Source organism: Ailuropoda melanoleuca, chromosome 5 (genome assembly GCF_002007445.2).
Source record: "Ailuropoda melanoleuca isolate Jingjing chromosome 5, ASM200744v2, whole genome shotgun sequence".
Lineage (NCBI taxonomy): Eukaryota > Metazoa > Chordata > Mammalia > Carnivora > Ursidae > Ailuropoda > Ailuropoda melanoleuca.
The window spans coordinates 77,817,446-77,840,185 of NC_048222.1; the positions used below are offsets into that span (position 1 = coordinate 77,817,446).

General features: G+C 38.3%; 1 pseudogene; it reads right to left on the bottom strand.

The window, feature by feature from the left end:
• Positions 1–15,857: 15,857 nt before the first annotated feature.
• On the bottom strand, positions 15,858–16,906 carry LOC100483057 (annotated as a pseudogene).
• Between the last annotated feature and the right edge of the window lie 5,834 nt (positions 16,907–22,740).

The window sequence follows — 22,740 nt, forward strand, 5'->3', positions numbered from 1 at the left end:
TGTGTGTGTGTGTGTGTGTGTGTGTGTGTGTGTACGCTTCTCTCTCTCACTTTTCTCCAGGACCACAACTCCCTCCCCTGTGCAGCACCTGTGTTCTCTTTCTCTGCTAAACCATGATCTCTGCATTTCCTACCTTCTTTGATGTGACCCCATCTTTCTCTTTAGATGTGGAGTTTGTTCTGTCAGTCTTCAGGTCAATTTCTGGGGTATTTAGGATAATTTGATTGTCATCTAGTTCTGTTTGTGTGTTGAGACATGCCAAAGGTCCTCCTACTCCACCACCATCTTCCTTCTGTCAGGTAAAACTGTAAATTATTTTTAAAATTAATTAAAAGACACCAAAAAGATGATGAAAGACATGTAAAAGTTACATATGTAAAATTGGAAAAATCAGAAATGTGACAGAATTTAAGGAAGAAGTAAAAATACAATAAAATTATTAAAAGTAAACTAGAAGAAAAACAAAAACCAGGCATGTACTGTATGGTGACTAACAATATAATAGTCAAAATCTAACAAACAAACAAACAAACAAACAAACCACAATGAGGTACCACCTTACACCAGTCAGAATGGCTAGAATTAACAAGACAGGAAACAAAAAGTGTTGGCAAGGATGTGGAGAAAGGGGAACCCTCTCACATTATTGGTAACAATGCAAGATGGTATAACTACTCTGGAAAACAGTATGGAGGTTCCTGAAGACATTAAAAATAGAGCTACCCTATGACCCAGCAATTGCACTACTGGGTATTTACCCCAAAGATACAGATGTAGTGAAAAGAATGGGCATATACACCCAATGTTCATAGCAACAATATTCACAATAGCCAAACTGTGGAAGGAGCTGAGATGCCCTTCAACAGATGAATGGATAAAGAAGATGTGGTCCATAGATACAATGGAATATTACTCAGCCATCAGAAAGGATGAATACCTACCATTTGCATTGACATGGATGGAACTGGAGGGGATTATGCTAAGTGAAATAAGTCAAGCAGAGAAAGAATTATCATATGGCTTCACTCATATGTAGAACATAAGGAACAGCACGGAGGGCCATAGGGGAAGGGAGGGAAAACTGAAGGGGGAGAAATCAGAGAAGGAGATGAACCATGAGAGACTATGGACTACAGGAAACAATCTGAGGGTTTCAGAGGGGAGGGGGTGGGGGATGGGGTAACCGAGTGATGGGTATTAAGGAGGGCATATGATGTGATGAGCACTGGGTGTTATATGCAACTAATGAATCATTGAACACTACATCAAAAACTAATCATGTACTATATGTTGGCTAACTGAACATAATAAAAAAAAATAAAAAAGAATGAAATGATAGGATTACAGTGTCACCATTTATTTTACAACCCCCAACAAATTAATGAATTTTGATGATGATCATCGAAGGTTGATAACATCACAAGAAATGGCACAATGAAAAGACACACTATGGTCTTGCCAACAGAATCAAACCTGAGTCTGATCAAGTCTCTGGCTCCAGCTGCCAATATCCAGAAAACATAGACGACAAAAGAACATACTGAGGAGTACCATGACCAAAATCCTGACCAAGGAAAACTTGACAGGTCAAATGGGTCTGCTTTTCCAGCAAACTAATTTAACATTATATGAAATTCATAATATATTTTGATCCCATGGAGTTTATCCCAAGAATGCAAGGTTGGTTTAGTCTTAGAAAGTCAATTGATGTAATTCACCATTTTTACCAACTTAGAAAGAAAATATCTCAGTATACACAGAAAAGAAATTTCAGTAATTACAACATCTGTTCCTGATGAAATTGCACAGCAAATTAGAAATAGAAACTTAATCTGATAAAGGGCATCTAGGAGAAACCTACTACATATCTAAGAGAAGCCTGAATATTTCTCTCCTAAGATAAGGAGCAAGGCACAGAGATTCATTCTCACCACCTTTTTTTTTATGGTTGTTACATATTTATGGAAATAGATACATTTGTTGAATGAAAAAAAACTGGGTTGCAGTCCAGAATATATAACATGATCCTGTTCTGTAAAATTATACATGTATATGTATATATAGTCATCAGAAAGAGGTCTCTTGGTGATGGGCTTTTGGGGTGATTTTTAATTTTCTGTTTCTTTGATGTCTTCTTTATATCTTTGTACATCATTTATATATTTTACAGTTAGTAAACTTTTTTATTTTTTTATAATATTTTTATTATATTATGTTATTCAACATACAGTACATCCCTGGTTTTTGATGTAAGGTTCGATGATTCATTAGTTGCGTATAAAACCCAGTGCACCATGCAATACATGCCCTCCTTACTACCCATCACCAGCCTATCCCATTCCCCCACCCCCCCCGAAGCCCTCAGTTTGTTTCTCAGAGTCCATACTCTCTCATGCTTCATTCCCCCTTCTGATTACCCCCCTTTCTTTACCACTTCTATTCAACATTTTACTAGAAGTTCTCACTAGGTAACAAGGCAAGATAAAGAAATGAAAATATTCTGATTGGAAAGAAAAAACGTGATACTGTCTATATTCACATTTGATATGATCGTCTATGTAGAATCTACAATAAAACAAAACAAAATTCTGTAGAATAAAAAAAAGTGAATTCAATAAACAAATTCAGCAAAATTATATAATTCAAGACCAATATATAGAAATCAATTGTATTTCCATGTTTGCAATCAACAGAGAAGATGAAATCTTTTTTAAAAAAATATGACGTAGGATAAATATGACAAAAAATGTGCCATATCTGTATATTGAAAACTACAAAATAATGACAGGAATTTATAAATTGCTAAATAAATAAATATATATACCATACTCATAGATTTGAATAGTCAATGTCATACAAATATTAATTCTATCCATAATTATCCATAGATTCAAGGCAATCCTAATCAAAATCCCAGAAGGGTTTTTGTTGTTGTTGTTGTTGTTGTTGTTGTTTTAGAAATTAACAAGCTTATTTTAGCATTCATATGGAAATACAAAGAACAAAGAATATCCAAAACAACTTTGAAAAAGAAATTTGGAAGGCTTAAAATATCTGATTCATGACTTATAAGTTTACAGTAATCAAGACAGCATAATATTGCCATCAAGAGAGTCAAATAGATTAATGGAACAGAAAAAAAATCAAGAGACCATACTTACATGTTCAATTGATTTTTGACAAAAGTACAAAAACAATTCATTATAGAGTTGATAGTTTTTTGACAAATGGTGAAGTAATAATCTGATATTTGTATAAAAAAACAGTTTGGCCCATACTTGATATTGTATATAAAAATTCACTCAAATGCATCACAGACTAGAAATCCTATGTCTCAGAGAAAGACAAATACCATATGATTTCACACTTATGTGGAATTTAAGAAAGAAACAAATGATCATAGGAGGAAAAAAGAAACAGGCAAACCAAGAAACAGATTCTTAACTATAGAGAACAAACCAGAGGGGAGGTGGGTGTGGGAATGGGTTAATAGGTGATGGGGATTAAGGAGTGCACTTGTAATGAGCACTGCGTATTGTAGGTGTTGAATCACTAAATTATACACCTGAAACTAATATTACACTGCATGTTAACTAGCTGGAATTTAAATAAAAACTTTTAAAAATTCTGTATCTCATAAAGGCCTTGTATCTGGAACTCTGAAGACCCAATAATGAGGAAAAAAAAGTAATCATTTTTAATGGGCAAATAATTTGCACAGATAATTCCCCAGAGATATATAGATCGTAAATAAACCCATAAAAAGTTGCTCAACATTATTATTCATCTGGAGGTAATAGATATGTTCATTATATTAATTATGGAGATGGTTTCCTGGATATATAAGCAGTAATTAGAAGAAAAGTTGTAAGATTAGGTGCTATATTAGAAGGGTTGTTACATATCAATGACTACTGTCTACCTTAAGAAACTACAAAAGGAAAAACAAAAAATTAAACCAAAATGTGTGTGCATATCTATATGTCTATCTATATCTATACTTTAAAAATTGTGTACTTTAAACATGTGAAACTTATTGGGTTTTTTTCAGTATTGTTGACACATACAGGAACACACTCACAAAGACAGAGAGAAAAACAGGGAGGGAAATACCATCTTTATTAGTCTCAAAAATTCTCTGAAGCCTTTTGTTTTTATTGCCATGTTTTTACTTAAGAGAAATTTTCAGGGGCTTTTTTTTTTTTTTAAACCTGGAGGAAAATATCTCAGCTTATAGTCCAGTTTTATTCTACAAGCCAAAAGAACAAAAAGCAACTGCATTTACATTTTTATCAATTAAGCAGCTGGTATTCTTTGAATACCTATAATCCATAGGTGGGAGAGAGATTCCCAAGAAGTGTCAGACTTTTCTCTTCCTTAGCTCTAGTATCTAAGCAAATAAGATACACAAGGAGTGTTTCAAAACAATGCAAAGCTGTTACATTCAGGGCCAAATGAGTGATCAAAAAATATCTACTCAAATTTAGGAAAAGTTAAGAATCTGGCCTTAGTCTGAAGCCTGAGGGAGGAGATGTGTCTTAAGTGAGGCCTAAATGCTGGATCAAATTTGTTTGGCTGGTGAACCCAAGAAATCAAAACATTCTGCTAAGGGGAGGTTTGGAATCTGGAATAGGTTAATTGGCCAGAGGATTTCATGTTTGGGAATAACATTTAGGCAGTCCAAGTTACTAGATGACTTATCTTTTCTTTTTTTTTTTTCAGTATTGTTGACCCATACAGGAACACACACACAAAGACAGAGAGAAACAGAGAGAGAAAAAAAGGGAGGAAAATGCCATCTTTTAAAGGTATTTAGTCTACTGATCATATTCTCACTGAACATATACTCTTGTCCAGAAGTAAAAGGAAGTCATTGCACTCATTTACTCATCTATAAGCTCCTTTTGGTACCTTCTGAAGACTGATAACATGAAAATAAGCACTGGTCAATTTTGCCTCAATTCAATGCTGCCTCACCTTCAAAAGGAACAAATATCATATTTACTAATAATGTATGTACCTCATTAGTACACTACTTGACAGATTCTAATTTTAGGAGGGAAAAAATGTGTGCATTTTTACCTTTTTCACTTCACTTTCTACCACTGACAAATAGTACAGCTTTTGCCAGGCCTGGCTGTACTGTTTTCCAAAAGTGGAGATATTTAACAGGGTCTCACTGCTATCAACTTCAGAAGAAAATTAAGCTCAGAATTAAGTATGCAGGGGTCACTGTGCCCACAAGAAAAGTCAGACATAAAGTGAGCAAATAATATACTTATTTTCAGGGATCTCGAGACTAATATGTGCTATGGACTAAATTGTGCATATAGTGTAGATTTCTTTTGTTTTTTTTTTTAAGTTTTATTTAAATAATCTCTATACCTGGATGGGGCTTGAACTCATAACCCCGAGATCAAGAGTTGCATGCTTTTCCAACTGAGCCAGCCAGGTGCCCCAGGGTGTAGATTTCTGACAAGAAAGAAAAAAAATAGTATTTTGCAGTTCTCCCTACTGATTTGGTCTGCCTTCCTCTGTTCCCCATGAATTTTCAAGACTGTAGGTTTGGGGAAGATTCCTTATTCTTAGACATTTGTAAAACTATTCAGTGGCTTCCACTAATTTAAGTAAAGTCTGATGGTACACAGTTTTGTGTGGTTTTGCCCCACTCTATGCACCCTCCTCCTCTTGTGCCTCTTAGGCTCCATAAACATTGACTTTCTCTTTGTTCTTCATTCTCCTAACAAATTTCTGTCTCAGAACTTTGTACATACTGTTCCCACCACCTAGAATACTCTCCCTTTCCTATCCCACTTTTTGCCTGAATAACTTTTATTTATCTTTTAAATCTCAATTAGAATCAACCTCCCTTCTTGATCCCCAAATGAAGTTGGCATTGTTGTCAAACACCTTGAGGGCACACTGTTCTTTTCATTCTTGGCACATTATCTAAGATTATAATTAACTAAATGCCTATCTCTCCATTAGAACTTCAGCTTCATGAGAGGCAGGGATCTGTTTATTCACCATTAAATCGCCAGCACCTAGGATAGACCTTGGCTCATCCTAGGCATTCAAATACTTGTTAAATTAATGAATGCATAAATGATTGAATGAATAAAACTTGATATATGTTTCAAACAGAAATGTAAGTAGCTGTTTCATGTTAACTAAACTTTGAGAAGTTTTCATAAAACAACTGTTTTCCTAGCCATGCTTTTAACTCTTTAGCACTTATTAGCATCTTCTTTCACATTAAAAAAAAATTAATAGTCTGCAATCAGAATAATATATAGTACCGCTAAGTCAAATAAGCAACCAAATCCTGTATTTTGGATTCTAGATCTTTCTATGGTAAATTAGCTTATGAATTAGCCAGCTTCATATTTCACAAGCAGCTATTATAAACAGTAAGCACTGTTTATGATTTGCTTGCCCTTCAACTTCCTATCTATGGCCAATGGGGAATCTATGGTGCCATTCTGCCTTCGGGGAAAGTACAACTGCCTCAAATTACTGTTGGAATCTATGCTTCTCTCACTGCATATTTTTTGGAGCTGCCACAGGCTAAAGTAGCTTTTCTGACAAGCTTATGAAGTAGAAGGAGAAGGAAGAAGCTTTAATGCGGGGGTGTGGTGGTGGCTCTCCAGGACTTTGAGATCCTTCATTTCTAGGGGACAAGTGGCTGCGACAGATTCAAAGAAGACAGCTTTAAGAATAGAAATGCTTCTCCGTCTTATCTTGCTCTTTTGTACTTTGTAACATGATTTCTTCCCTTTATAAAGATTTTCTTCAAAGATCATTGTAACCAATATAAGGAGAAACCGTATAAGGAGAAGCATATTGTTATCTGCTATAAGAATCAAAATTTCTAATAATGGTCCTGGTCTCTCTAAGGACAATTGATATAGTTACACATTTCTCTTCCATTATTCTTCTCTTAAGACGTGACATTTCCCACCAGCCTCTGACCTATCTGTTTCCCTCTTGTGAGTGTCAGGGACAATTTTTCTTCCAATTTGCAAAAGCAACAGTAATCTGTGCAGATGCACACATTATTATAATACACTTTTGATAATTAATATAAATTTGTTTTTTTATATGGTAAATGCTGATATTTATTGATTTTAACTGAGGCAGAGATAGTCATGGTATCAGTCTACACTGGAAAATACTTAGAAACAACTACAAAGGCACCTTCCTAAAAGTTCCCTACAAATATTGCAGAGATTTTCTGGGATACCTCATCTAATAATTCTCAAATGGCTAAACATAATGAGACTTTGAGTGAGGAAATGTCACACTTTCCCTTTTATTCTACCCATCTTTATATGCAGGACTGGATCATTGGCCCCTAACCTGGCTTTGGCCCTTGGAACTTTACCTACAGGCCCACGATCTTGCCTATGGCTACTGTCCCAATTGAGGCTCTGATCTTGCCTCAGGCCTCCTGGCTTCAAGCCTGAACTCTGCCCTGTTCTTGCCCTGGAGGTCTTTTGGCATTCCTGGGCTGACTCTGTAAAGAGTCCAGGTTTTCCCTGTTCTTTTTTTTAAATAATAATAATATTTTTATTATATTATTCACCATACAGTACATCTCTAGTTTTTGATGTAAAGTTCCATGATCCATTACTTGCGTATAACACCCAGTGCACCATGCAATACGTGTGCTCCTTAATACCCATCACCAGCCTATCCCATTCCCCCATCCCCCTCCCCTCTGAAGCCCTCAGTTTGTTTCCGAGTCCATAGTCCCTCGTGGTTCATTCCCCCTTCTGTTTACCCCCCTCTTTCTTTATCCCTTTCTTCTCCTACCAATCTTCTTACTTCTTATGTTCCATAAATAAGTGAAACCATATGACAATTGTCTTTCTCTGCTCAACTTATTTCACTTAGCATTATCTCCTCTAGTGCCATCCATGTTGCAGCAAATGTTGAGAAATCATTCTTTTTGATGGCTGAGTAATTATAATAATTAATATAAATTTGAATTAAAATTTTTATATGGAGATAGGCAAAGAAAGCAGTAGTTATCACAATGGTGTGGATGTGAGCATATTAGAATGTCTGGGGAGATTCCAGTTGATTGTGCTTGTCCTGTTCATTCACCCCTGACATGGTTATAAAATGCCCCTCTAAGCATGGCTCCTTTTGATAAGGATCAGAGATGCAATATGACCTGGGGAGTGATAATAATTTGGTGGCTCTAGGTATACAGAGCTGGGGTCTTCTGAAGACCACTGTGGGAACAAAAGAAAAGAAAGATGAAAGAAGGGCTTTTTAAAAGGCTATAAAACTGAATATTACAAGACATGTAGGATTTCCTTAGCCAAGGTGAGAATTTGTGGGAGTACCCTATATCAAGGCTTCATCCTCAGTCTGTCTAGTTAGTTGCCACATCCCTATTTATTAAGTCCAAAATAATCTTACTCAAAAGAAATTTTCTTGGATTTACTGTACACCAAATTGTTTTCCAGCATTCTAGTATTATACCAGGTGACTTATTATTACTAACCCATTAATAATGATGTCAATAATAATGGCCACACTTCTTCAGCAAATGAGTTACAATCTTTGCAAGGTAATTTAAATGCATTACTTCNGGAAATTTAACTAATTTCTATGCATTAATTTTGTATCTTGCTATGTTACTAAATTGTTGTATGAGTTCTGGTAATTTGGGGGTGGATTCTTTTGGGTTTTCCACATAAAGTATCATGTCATCTGTGAAGTGAGAGAGTTTGACTTCTTCTTTGCCAAGATGAATGCCTTTTATTCTTTTTTGTTGTCTGATTGCTATTACTAGGATTCCTAGTACTATGTTGAACAATAATGGCGAGAGTGGGCATCCTTGTCATGTTCCTGATCTTAAGGGAAAGGCTTTCAGCTTTTCCCCATTGAGAATGATATTCACTGTAGGTTTTTCATAGATGGCTTTTATGAAATTGAGGACTGTACCCTCTATCCCTACACTCTGAATGGTTCTAATCAGGAAAGCATGCTGTCTTTTGTCAAATGCTTTTTCTGCATCAGTTGAGAGGACCATATGATTCTTGGCTTTTCTCTTATTAATGTGTTCTATCACACTGATTGATTTGCAGATGTTGAACCACCTTGCATCCCAGGGATGAATCCCACCTGGTAATGATGGATAATTCTTTTAATGTACTATTGAATCCTATTAGCCAGGATCTTGTTGAGAATTTTGGCATCCATATTCATCAGGGATATAGGTCTGTAATTCTCCTTTTTGGTGGGGTCTTTGCCTGGTTTTAGGATCAAAGTAATGCTGGCCTCATAGAATGAGTTTGGAAGTTTTCTTTCTGTTTCTATGCTTTAAAACAGCTTCAGGCAAAGAGGTATTATTTCTTCTTTGAATGTTTGGTAGAATTCCCCAGGGAATCCATCAGGCCCTGGACTCCTGTTTTTTGGGAGGTTTTTGATCATTGCTTCTATCTTGTTACTGGATATTGGCCTATTAAGATGTCAGTCTCTTCCTGTTTCAATCTCGGTAGTTTATGGGTTTCCAGGAAGGCATCCATTTCTTCCAGGTTGCTTAATTTAATGGCATATAGTTGTTGATAATAGTTTCTAATGATTGTTTCTATTTCCTTGTTGTTAGTCATGATCTTCCCCTTTCATTCATAATTTCATTAATTTTGGGTCCTTTCTCTTTTCTTTTGGATAAGTCTGGCCAGTGGTTTATTGATCTTATTAATTCTTTCAAAGAACCAGCTTCTAGTTTCTTTGATCTGCTCTACTGTATTTCTGGTTTCTAATTCATTGATCTCTGCTCTAATCTTAGTCAGTTCTCTTTTCATGCATGGCTTAGAACTGTTCTTTTGTTCCATATCCAGTTGTTTGAGGTGTGCGTATAGGGTCTGTATTTTTAGATTTTTCTATTCTTTTGAGTCAGGATCCAATGGCTATGCATTTCCCCCTTAGGACCATATTTGCAGTGTCCCATAGATTTTGGACTGATGTGTTTTCATTCTCATTGGTTTCCATAAATCGCTTAAGTTCTTTTTTAATTTCCTGGTTTACCCAAACAAGCTTAAGCAGGATGGTCTTTAGCTTCCAAGTGTTTGAGTTTCTTCCAATTTTTTCTTGTCATTGAGTTCCAGGTTCAAAGCACTGTGAGCTGAGAATATGCAGGGAATAATCTCAGTCTTTTGGGATTGGTTGAGATCTGTTTTGTGACCCAGTATATGGTCTATTCTGGAGAAAGTTCCATGTGAGTTTGNTTTCAGCACTTTGAACAAAGGCATTGGTATTTTTATCAGGTTGGCATTGAAAGTATGGATTGCTCTAGCATAGAGATTTTAACTATGTTTATTCTTCTGATCCATGAGTATGGAATGTTTTTCATCTTTTTGTGTCTTATTCAATGTCTTTCATCAGTGTTTTGAAGTTTCTAGAGTATAGACCATTTACCTCTCTTGTTAAGTGTATTCCAAGATATCTTATGGTTTTTGGTGTTATTGTAAATGGAATCTATTCCTTAATTTCTCTTTCTTCAGTCTCATTGTTAGTGTATGGAAATTTAACTAATTTCTATGCATTAATTTTGTATCTTGCTATGTTACTAAATTGTTGTATGAGTTCTGGTAATTTGGGGGTGGATTCTTTTGGGTTTTCCACATAAAGTATCATGTCATCTGTGAAGTGAGAGAGTTTGACTTCTTCTTTGCCAAGATGAATGCCTTTTATTCTTTTTTGTTGTCTGATTGCTATTACTAGGATTCCTAGTACTATGTTGAACAATAATGGCGAGAGTGGGCATCCTTGTCATGTTCCTGATCTTAAGGGAAAGGCTTTCAGCTTTTCCCCATTGAGAATGATATTCACTGTAGGTTTTTCATAGATGGCTTTTATGAAATTGAGGACTGTACCCTCTATCCCTACACTCTGAATGGTTCTAATCAGGAAAGCATGCTGTCTTTTGTCAAATGCTTTTTCTGCATCAGTTGAGAGGACCATATGATTCTTGGCTTTTCTCTTATTAATGTGTTCTATCACACTGATTGATTTGCAGATGTTGAACCACCTTGCATCCCAGGGATGAATCCCACCTGGTAATGATGGATAATTCTTTTAATGTACTATTGAATCCTATTAGCCAGGATCTTGTTGAGAATTTTGGCATCCATATTCATCAGGGATATAGGTCTGTAATTCTCCTTTTTGGTGGGGTCTTTGCCTGGTTTTAGGATCAAAGTAATGCTGGCCTCATAGAATGAGTTTGGAAGTTTTCTTTCTGTTTCTATGCTTTAAAACAGCTTCAGGCAAAGAGGTATTATTTCTTCTTTGAATGTTTGGTAGAATTCCCCAGGGAATCCATCAGGCCCTGGACTCCTGTTTTTTGGGAGGTTTTTGATCATTGCTTCTATCTTGTTACTGGATATTGGCCTATTAAGATGTCAGTCTCTTCCTGTTTCAATCTCGGTAGTTTATGGGTTTCCAGGAAGGCATCCATTTCTTCCAGGTTGCTTAATTTAATGGCATATAGTTGTTGATAATAGTTTCTAATGATTGTTTCTATTTCCTTGTTGTTAGTCATGATCTCCCCCTTTCATTCATAATTTCATTAATNTGTTGTTAGTCATGATCTCCCCCTTTCATTCATAATTTCATTAATTTTGGGTCCTTTCTCTTTTCTTTTGGATAAGTCTGGCCAGTGGTTTATTGATCTTATTAATTCTTTCAAAGAACCAGCTTCTAGTTTCTTTGATCTGCTCTACTGTATTTCTGGTTTCTAATTCATTGATCTCTGCTCTAATCTTAGTCAGTTCTCTTTTCATGCATGGCTTAGAACTGTTCTTTTGTTCCATATCCAGTTGTTTGAGGTGTGCGTATAGGGTCTGTATTTTTAGATTTTTCTATTCTTTTGAGTCAGGATCCAATGGCTATGCATTTCCCCCTTAGGACCATATTTGCAGTGTCCCATAGATTTTGGACTGATGTGTTTTCATTCTCATTGGTTTCCATAAATCGCTTAAGTTCTTTTTTAATTTCCTGGTTTACCCAAACAAGCTTAAGCAGGATGGTCTTTAGCTTCCAAGTGTTTGAGTTTCTTCCAATTTTTTCTTGTCATTGAGTTCCAGGTTCAAAGCACTGTGAGCTGAGAATATGCAGGGAATAATCTCAGTCTTTTGGGATTGGTTGAGATCTGTTTTGTGACCCAGTATATGGTCTATTCTGGAGAAAGTTCCATGTGAGTTTGAAAAGAATGAATATTCTGTTGTTTTAGGGTGGAATGTTCTGTATATATCTATGAGGTCCATCTGGTCCAGCGCATCATTCAAAGTTCTTGTTTCTTTGTTGATTTTCTGCATAGATGACCTGCCTACTGGTAAGAGTGGAGTATTGAGGCCCCCTACTATTAATGTATTATTATCTATACATTTCTTTATTTTGGTTAACAGTTGTCTTATGTAGTTGGCTGCTTCCCTGTTGGGGGCATAGATATTTATAATTATTAGTTCCTCTTGTTGGATATACCCTTTAAGAATAATATAGTGTCTTTCTGTATCTCTACCTACAGTCGTTAACTTAAAATCTAATTTGTCTGTTATGAGAATTGCCAACCCAGCTTTCTTTTGAGGTCCATTGGCATGAAAAATGGTTCTCCATCCCTTCACTTTGAGTTTGGATGTATATTTAAGTTCAAAGTGAGTCTCTTGTGGACAGCATATGGATGGGTCATGTCTTTTTATCCAATCTGCAACCCTGTGGCATTTTATGAGAGCATTTAGGCCATTCACATTGAGAGTGATTATTGAGAGATATGATTTTAATGTATCATGTTGTCTGTGAAGTACTTGTTTCTATAGATTGTTTCTGTTAATTTCTGTTCTGTATCACTCTTAGGATCTTTCTTCTTTCATAGAACCCCCCTCCTTAATATATCTTGCAGGGTCAGCTTAGGAGTCACATATTCTTTCAGTTTCTGCTGGTCTTGGGAGCTTCTTGTCTCTCTATCTGTTCTGAGTGACAGCCTTGCTGGATACAGTATCCATGGCTCCATGTTCTTCTCATTTAGTACTCTGAATATATCTTGCTAGCCCTTTCTGGCTTGCCAGGTCTCTGTAGACAGGTCTGACATTATTCTGATGTTCCTCCCTCTGTACATAAGAAATCTCTTCCCCTTTGCCACTTTCAAGATTGTTTCCTTGGATCAAAGATTTGCAAATTGTACTATACATGTCATGGTGCCCGTCTGTTCTCATTGATCTTGGGAGGGGTCCTCTCTGCCTCTTGGACACAAATGCTTGTTTCCTTCCCCAGATTAGGGAAGCTCTCATCTACAGTTTGTTCAAATATCTCTTCTAGACCTCTCTCTTTCTCCAGCCCCTCAGGGATCNATCTTGGGAGGGGTCCTCTCTGCCTCTTGGACACAAATGCTTGTTTCCTTCCCCAGATTAGGGAAGTTCTCATCTACAGTTTGTTCAAATATCTCTTCTAGACCTCTCTCTTTCTCCAGCCCCTCAGGGATCCCAATAATTCTGAATTGGAATGTTTCATTGAGTCAGTAATCTCCCTCAGCTTAGTTTCTTGAAATTGGACTTTTTTTTTCCCATGTCAACTTTTTCCTTCTTTTCTATCATCTTATCTTCTAACTCACTAATTTGTTCTTCTGCCTCATTNAATTCTGAATTGGAATGTTTCATTGAGTCAGTAATCTCCCTCAGCTTAGTTTCTTGAAATTGGACTTTTTTTCCCCATGTCAACTTTTTCCTTCTTTTCTATCATCTTATCTTCTAACTCACTAATTTGTTCTTCTGCCTCATACCATGGCGGTCAGAGCATCCAGTTGAGACTGCATTTCATTCATAGCATTTTTAAGTTCTTCCAGATTAGTTCTCATTTCGGTCCTTAGAGATTCTATATTTCTTTAATATTTTTCTCAAGCTTATATATCATCTTACTAATTGTTACTCTGAAATCCATTTCTGACATCTTGGTTTTATCCATATCGATTATTTCTATGGCAGAGGCCACAGTCTCTGTTTCTTTCCTTTGTTGGGGGTTCCCTCTCCTTGTCATTCTGATGAAGTGTGGTTGCAGGAATGTACAGAGTCCAAATTATTGACCAGGACCCAAGCAAGATACACCTGTTTTAAAGGGACCTTAGGGATGTGAGTTTCTTGTTCTTCCAGTCTGCCTTCTGGGGGAGAGGCCTGCCGTGCTGATACTCAGGTAACCCTATTTGGGCAGAGTGGTCTTGCCACCAGTGAGGGGAGGGGATGAGCTCAGTGAGAACCAGTTTTGGGGGGCTTTTGTTCTCTGGCAGCTTTCCCTGGTGGCTTTCAGTGTCTCTTCTGAGAGTCAGAGTAAAAGTGACCATATCCAAACATCTATCTCAGAATAGAGAGATCACAGTCTGCCCTTCACTGAGCTCTCCAGGCAACACTGACTCCATTTCTATCTGTGCTGCTAAAAACCCACAGTGTCCCGGGTTGTGCTCCCCAGAGCCGCTCTCCCAGTCCTCGCTCCCAGGGCCGGGCATGGCTCTGCCCTTTGTACTTCTAAAATGGACAACTGCCCCGGGTTCTCGCATGCACTTCCAAGCTCTAGGTTTCAGTCTGGGGGGTGGTGTCCTAAAGAACTTTCCCCGCCTCTACCAGTGTGCAAGTCTGTGCCCTGTCCCCAATGTGGGAGGATTTTGCCTTCCCGGCCAAGTTCATGGAGGCTCTCTCCCAATTCTGTTTATTTTCTGATATCTGTCCTCAGACTCCCGGCTCCCCATTTCATACCTCGACACCAACCACAGGAGAAGTTCTGTTTGTAGAGATCCATATATATCTTCTTACATCTCAGGCTGATTTTGTGGGTGTTCAGAATGGTTTGGTAGATATCCAGCTCAGTTCAGGGGACTGGTTGAAATAGGGTCCCCTACTCCTCCACCATCTTTCCTCTTCCCTCTAGTAACATTTTAAAGTCTATTTTGTCTGATACTAGTTTAAGCACAGCAGCTTTCGTGTGGTTGCTCTTTGCATAATGTATCTTTTCAAAAAATTATTTTACTTTCAATCCATTTATCTCTTTAAATTTTCCACTTAAAACTTTACTTTTAATTTAATTTTTAGCATATTTTTAAAAATGGGTTGTTGTTTCATTTGCAGCAACATAGACGGGACTGGAGGAGATAATGCTAAGTGAAATAAGTCAAGCAGAGAAAGACAATTATCATATGATTTCACTCATTTATGGAACATAAGAAATAAGAAGACTGGTAGGAGAAGGAAGGGTCATGAAGGGGTGGGATAAACAGAAGGGGGAATGAACCACGAGAGACTATGGACTCTGGGAAACAAACTGAGGGCTTCAGAGGGGAGGGCGTGGGGGAATGGGATAGGCCAGTAATGGGTATTAAGGAGGGCATGTATTGCATGGTACACTGGGTGTTATATGCAAGTAATGAGTCATGGAATATTACATCAAAAACTAGGGATGTACTGTATGGTGACTAACATAACATAATAAAAGAATTATAAAAAATGGGTTGTTGTTTTCTTAATATTGGGTTGTGAGGGATTTTTATACATTTTTCCCCAGTGTTAGAAAACTTTTATCTTAAATACTTTAGAAAGCTCTTTCAGAGCAGTATATGTTAGTGCCTGTCTCAGGCCCCTTACTCCCCCATTCACTCCTGTTGGTCCTACATTCTGCCAAATAGAAGAGTTAGAGACTCAACTCCTGGTCAGTGGAGTCCTTGGCCTCATGCCTGGTGTGCTGAGAAGGCCCAGCTTGGGTTTGAGGTAGGGGAGGCTGAGGCCCCTCAGTTCCCACCAGAGCTGGAAGCAGACAGTTATTTCTTTCTTTTTCTGGTATATGGTAAGGGAAGGGTCTCAGGCCTATGCACCAAAGCCTGAAGGATTCTGGTTCTACCAATGCCACAGATCTTCACATATCCTGCCCAGTCCTAAGGCTGCTATACAGCCCAGCTCCCTGAAGGCCAGGTTGAGGTTGGCATAATAGGAAGCCACAATGCCTTCCCACAGTGCCAACACCTTGTATGAGATCCTCTGCTTGGAAGCCTCCTTCCTGGCCTGGACCACCTATAGCACCCAATAACCCATGCCTGAGCCCAGGTTGTAGATCCAGCAGCCACACTCTTCCTTCAGCTTCCTCAAGCCCACTTGAGGCCCTTGGCCAGATCCACAACATGGATTAATCCTTGATGTCTATGCCATCCTCTGTGTCATAGTCATTGCCAAAGACATTCAGTACCTCCTATCACACAATCTCTATAGGGCAGGAGGTTGTTAGGTATGCCTGGGTATCCTCACCAATGCAGCCTGAAACATGGGTACCCATGGGGTTGAAATATTGCAGCAGCACTGAATTCCAGTCTGCCTGACACAGGTCTAGGATCATTTCCTCAGTGAATAATTGGGACTTGAAGTAGGGGTTGGTATAGCCACCTGTGGGGTAGGCCCCATCCAGGGGAAGATACTAGGGGTTCCTGTATGTGATGGCTGAGTTGCCAAACACCAGGCTCTTCACTCCATGGGCCCTCATGATCTCCAGAAGCTGGATAGTTCCTGTCAGTTTAACTCTGTAATAATCCAGAGGTTTCAGGACTGATTCTTCCACAACCTTGAGGCCCACAAAGTGGATGACTTCCATAAAGCTGTGCTTCTTTGAAGGGATGCTACAGGGCTGCTTGGTCCAAGATGTCCATCTCCACAAACTTCAAAGAGCAGCCTGTCAGCTCCTGAACCCAATACAGGCTCTCCAGCATGGAGCCCCTTCCACAGATAGCATTATGGAAGTTGCTCATTCCCACAAAGAAATAGCCAGCCCCCTGCATGTCCAGCACCATGTGGCTGCTGATTTAACCAGCCTGGCCTGTCACCAGTACCTTCTCTACTATTGCAACTCCTCTGGACCTGCATCTCATGCTGCCTCATGTGGTGCTGCCTCTCTTTATATATTTTGGATACAAGTTTTGATCAGATTTTTTTTTGTTTTTTTGTTTGAATTCAATTAGCCAACCTATCATTAGTTTTTAATGTAGCATTTATTGATTCATTAGTTGCGTATAGCATCAGTGCTCATCACATCATGTGCCCTCCTTAATGCCCATCTCCCAGTTACCCCATCCCCCTACCCACCTCCCCTTCTGCAACCCTCAGTTTCTTCCCAGAGTCAAAAGTCTCTCATGGTTTGTCTTCCTCTCTGATAATCAGATGCTTTGCAAATATTTTCCCAGTCCAGTTTGTCTTGTCATTTTCTTAACACTGTCTTTGGAAGAACAAAGGTTTTAAATTTTGATTAAACTTCAGTTATCAGTATCTTATTTTATGGTTTGTGCTTTTGGTATCTTACCTAAGTAAGTTTTGCCTAATTCAACTTCACAAAAATCTCCTTCTCTGTTTTTTCTTTAAGATTTTATAGTTTTAGGTTGTACTTTTAGGTCCATTTCTGTTAATTTTTGTATATAGTGCAGGCTATGAATAAGGTCCATTATGTTGTTGTTTGCCTTTTTTTTTTTAACATAAAGATGTCTAATTCTAGCACCATTTGTTACAAAGACTACCCAACCCCATTTAACTGCATAAAAACATTGCAGATCTTTTCTTTTTCTTTTCTTTTCTTTTCTTTTCTTTTCTTTTCTTTTCTTTTCTTTTTTCTTTTCTTTTTATAAATTTCATTTGGTTAACTGCACAGGTGATCATGTAGTTGCAAATAAAAAGAGTTTTATTTCTTCCTTTCCAACTGGATGTCATGTATTTCATTTTCTTGCATTATTGCACGGAGGGAAGCTCCAATATAAATTTTAGATAAGAGTGGTAAGGTGATTATTTTTGCTTTGTTCCTGATCTTAGGGGAAAACATTTAATATTTCACCAGTTAATATGATAATAGCTGTAGATATTTTTTTTAAGATTTTATTTATTTATTTGACAGAGATAGAGACAGCCAGCGAGAGAGGGAACACAAGCAGGGGGAGTGGGAGAGGAAGAAGCAGGCTCATAGCGGAGAAGTCTGATGTGGGGCTCGATCCGAGAACGCTGGGATCACGCCCTGAGCCAAAGGCAGACGCTTAACTGCTGTGCCACCCAGGCGCCCCAGCTGTAGATATTTTTATACATATCTGTGGTGGTTTATTTTATGTGTCAGTTTGACTGTGTTAGAGGACATGGCAGGAAGATGGCAGAGTATTAGGACCCTAAGCTCACTTCATCCCATCTTTACAACTAGATATCACTCACATCCAGTCAATAAACCAGCAAGTGATCTGAAGACTAGTAGAACAAACTCCAAAACTAAATGAAGAGAAGTAGAGACATATGAGAGGTGGTCAGAAGCTACCCACAAGAGAGAGGGAGTTGTGGTCATAGAGAGGGGAAAGCACAAGGGAGTGAACACAGGAAAAAAAATGAATCCCCATGACTTCTGGCTTGAAAACCAGAGGGCCTGAATTCCCTGAGTTTGTATACAAACTATGTTCCATTGGGACTTGGAGCCTGGAGCATTCTTTCTTTCTTTTCTATTTTTTTAAAATCTTTTCAGTTTTTTATTTAAATTCTAATTAGTTAACATACATTGCAATATTGGTTTCAGGAGTAGAATTCAGTGATTCATCACTTACATACAACAACCAGTGCTCATAGCAAGTGCATTCCTTAAAATCTATAATCCATCTAGCCCACTGCCCACTCACGCCCTTCCATCAGCCCTCAGTTTGTTCTTTATCCTCAAGAGTTTTCAATGGTTGTTTCCCTTTCTTTTTCTCCCCCTCCCATATGTTCATCCATTTTGTTTCTTAAATTCCACATATGAGTGAAATCTTGTGACATTTGTCTTTCTCTGACTTATTTCCCTTACCATAATACATTCTAGCTCCATCCACATCCTTGCAAAAGCAAGATTTCATTCTTTTTGATGGCTGAGTAATATTCCACTGTGTATATATACCACATTTGTTTTATCCATTCACCAGTCAGTGGACATCTGGGTTCTCTTCACAGTTTGGCTGTTGTTGATAAAACTGATATAAACATTGGGGTGCATGTACCTCTTTTAATCTGTATTTTTCTCTCCTTTGAGTAAATACCAAATATTGCAGTTGCTGGGTTATAGGGTAGCTCTATTTTTAACTTTTTGAGGAATCTTCATACTCTTTTCCAGAGAGTGGCTACACCAGTTTGCATTCCCAACAACAGTGCAAGAGGGTTCTCCTTTCTCCACATTCTCACCAACCCCTATTGTTTCTTGTGTTGTTAATTTAACCATTCTGAGAGGTGTGAGGTGGTATCTCATTTTGGTTTTGATTTGTGTTTCCCTGATAATGAGCAATGGTGAGCATCTTTTCATGTGTCTGTTAACCATCTGGATGTCTTCTTTGGAAAAATGTTTATTCATGTCTTCTGCTCCTTTTTATTTTTTTATTTTTTTTTATTTTTTTTAAAGATTTTATTTATTTATTTGACAGAGATAGAGACAGCCAGCGAGAGAGGGGACACAAGCAGGGGGAGTGGGAGAGGAAGAAGCAGGCTCATAGCGGAGGAGCCTGATGTGGGGCTCGATCCCACAACGCCGGGATCACGCCCTGAGCCGAAGGCAGACTCTTAACCGCTGTGCCACCCAGGCGCCCCTTCTGCTCCTTTTTAAACTGGATTTTTTTTNATCCCACAACGCCGGGATCACGCCCTGAGCCGAAGGCAGACGCTTAACCGCTGTGCCACCCAGGCACCCCTTCTGCTCCTTTTTAAACTGGATTTTTTTTGGGGTGGTGTTAAGTTTGATAATTTCTTTATATATTTTGTATACTAACCATTTATCAGATATGTCATTTGCAAATATCTTCACCCAATCTGTAGGCTGCCTGTTGATTATTTCTATTGCTGTACAGAAGCTTTTTATCTTGATGAAGTCCCAATAGTTCATTTTTGCTTTTTTGTGTATGTTGTGTCTGGTGATGTGTGTAGTAAGAAGTTGCTGCTGCTGAGGTCAAAGAGGTTGCTGCATGTGTTCTTCTCTAGTATTTTGGTGGTTTCCTGTCTCACATCTAGGTCTTTCATCCATTTTGAATTTATTTTTCTGTATGGTGTAAGAAAGTGGTCCAGTTTCATTCTTCTGCATGTTACTGTCCAGTTTTCCCAACACCGTTTGTTGAAGAAACTTTCTTTTTCCCATTGGATATTCTTTCCTATTTTATTGAAGATTAGTTGACCATATAGTTGTGGGTCCAAATCTTGGTTCTCCATTCTGTTCCATTGGAACTACGTATCTATTTTTGTGCCAATTCCACACTGTTTTGATGACTACGGTTTTGTGTTATAGCTTGAAATCTGAATTTCTGTTGCCTCCAATTTTATTTTTCTTTTTCAAGATTGCTTTTGTGATTCCACACAAATTTTAGAATTGTTTGTTCTAGCTCTGTGGAAAATGTCGATGGTATTTTGATATGGATTGCGTTAGATGTGTAGATTGCTTTGGGTTGTATAGACATTTTAATAGTGTTTGTTCTTCCAATCCATGAATATGGAATGTTTTTCCGTTTCTTTGAATCCTCTTCACTTTCTTCCATAAGTGTTTTACAGTTTTCAGAGTACAGATCTTTCACCTCTTGGTTAGCTTTATTCCTAGGTATCTTATGGGTTTGGGTGCAATTTTAAATGGGATCAATTCTTTGGTTTCTTTTTCTGCTGCTTCATTATTGGTATATAGAAACGCAACAGATTTCTGTGCATTGATTTTTATATCATGTGACTTTGCTGAATCCATGTGTGAGCTCTAACAATTTTTTGGTGGAGTCTTTTGGGTGCTCTGCATAGAGAATCATGTCATTTTCAAATAGTGAAAGTTGGACTTCTTCCTTGCTTATTTGGATGCTTTTTATTTCTTTCTGTTGTCTGATTGCTGAGGTGAAGACTTTCAGTACTATGTTAAACAGTAATGGTGAGAGTGTACATCCTTGACTTTTCCCTGACCATAGAGGAAAAACTCTTGGTTTTTTCCCATTGAGGATGATATTAGCTGGGGGGGAATCTTTCATATGTGACCTTTATGATGTTGAGGTATGTTCCTTGTTTCCCAGCTTTGTTGAGGGTTTTTATCATGAATGAATGCTATATTTTGTCAAATGCTTTTTCTACAGCTGTTGAAAGGATCATATGGTTCTTATATTTTCTTTTATTAATGTGGCAAATATTGAATAGCCCCTGCAGCCCAGAATAAACCCCACTTGATTGTGGTGAATAGTTCTTTTAATGTATTGTAGAATTCAATATGCCAGCAGTTTGTAGAGAATTTTTGTAGCCATGTTGATCAGGAATATTTGGCCTGTAATTCTCCTTTTAGTGAGGTCTTTGTTTCGTTTTGGAATCAAGGTAATCCTGGATTTGTAGGAGTTTGGAAGTTTTCCTTCTATTCCTACTTTTTGGAAATATTTTGGAAAAACAGGTATTAACTCTCCTTAAATGTGTGGTAGAATTCCCCTGGGAAGCTTTCAACATCAGTTGACTCAGAACTGGGTAAGTGAAGAGGACAAGTAATAGCTGTGTCACCACCCTTAAAGAGACAATTACTGCAGGAGAGGTGGCATAGAAGTGATGGCTTGCACAACAGGAGGGAGTTCTTTTATCCTGATTTGGGAGTGTATTGGGGTACTTCTGTGGGAACAAAGGAGCTGGCAGGTGCCCTTCTCCTCCCCTGGCCCTGGCGTAAACACAGAGCCACCTGCAGGGGGCAGCACTTCACAGACACTTGTTACCTAATCTGCTAGCAGTGCACCTTACCCACAAGTTCTCCTGAAGACTTGCCCATTCCAAGCCTGCTGGCCTCATCCCTGGGTTCATCACAATTTTTGTTAACACTGCTATTGCACCCCCCAGCCACTGCCTCTGTACACTGTGCCCCTGTGACCACTGTGTTTCAGGGGATCCAGCCTAGGGCTAGTAGCTCAGTGCAAATTTTAACAANACAATGCAGTGCATATATCCTGCCCAACCACCACCCACAAATGCCATGTACCTTCAGCTGCCACAACTGTCCTGTGTGGTGTGTCCCTGGTGGCCACCTAGCTGTGAGGGATCTGGCTTAGGAGTAGCAAGCAGCTCAGTGCAAATTTTGCTAACAATGCTGCCCCACCCCTGAACCCTTCTGCTGTCTTGCCGCCTCAGAGCTAGCCTGGTTACATCTCATTAACATCACAGAGAGTAACCAGAGACCACAACATGTAGAGAGAGTAAGTGCAGATGTCTGGACTGAAAAGAAATGTGACTTAGCAAGCAATACACATAGGAGACTCCCCAAGGTGCCAGGTTTTGGTGAACAGTGGACACTGAACTACAGGGCATTACAGGAACTCTTCTTCATAAAGCTACTACTTTCAATATTGAACACATAGTTGACTTTCATAACACACAGAAGCAGTCAAAGAGAGGTAGGCAAAATGAGGAGAGAGAAATATGTCCCAAGTGAAAGAACACCACAAAATCACAGCAGAACACCTAAGTGAAAGAGAAATAAAATAAATGCCTAATAGAGAATTTAAAGTAATGACCATAAAGGTACTCACTGGACTTCAGAAAAGGGTGGAGGACATCTGTAAGACCCTTAACAAGGAGATAAAAAATAACTCATCATATTCATTAAGAGAGGTACAGTCAGAGAGAAAAACAAAGAAATAGGAGTCCAGATATAGAAGAACAGACAGATATGAGATATTCAGACATAAACAGACACATGGAGAAAGAAATTTAGGCATAGAGACAGACAAGAACA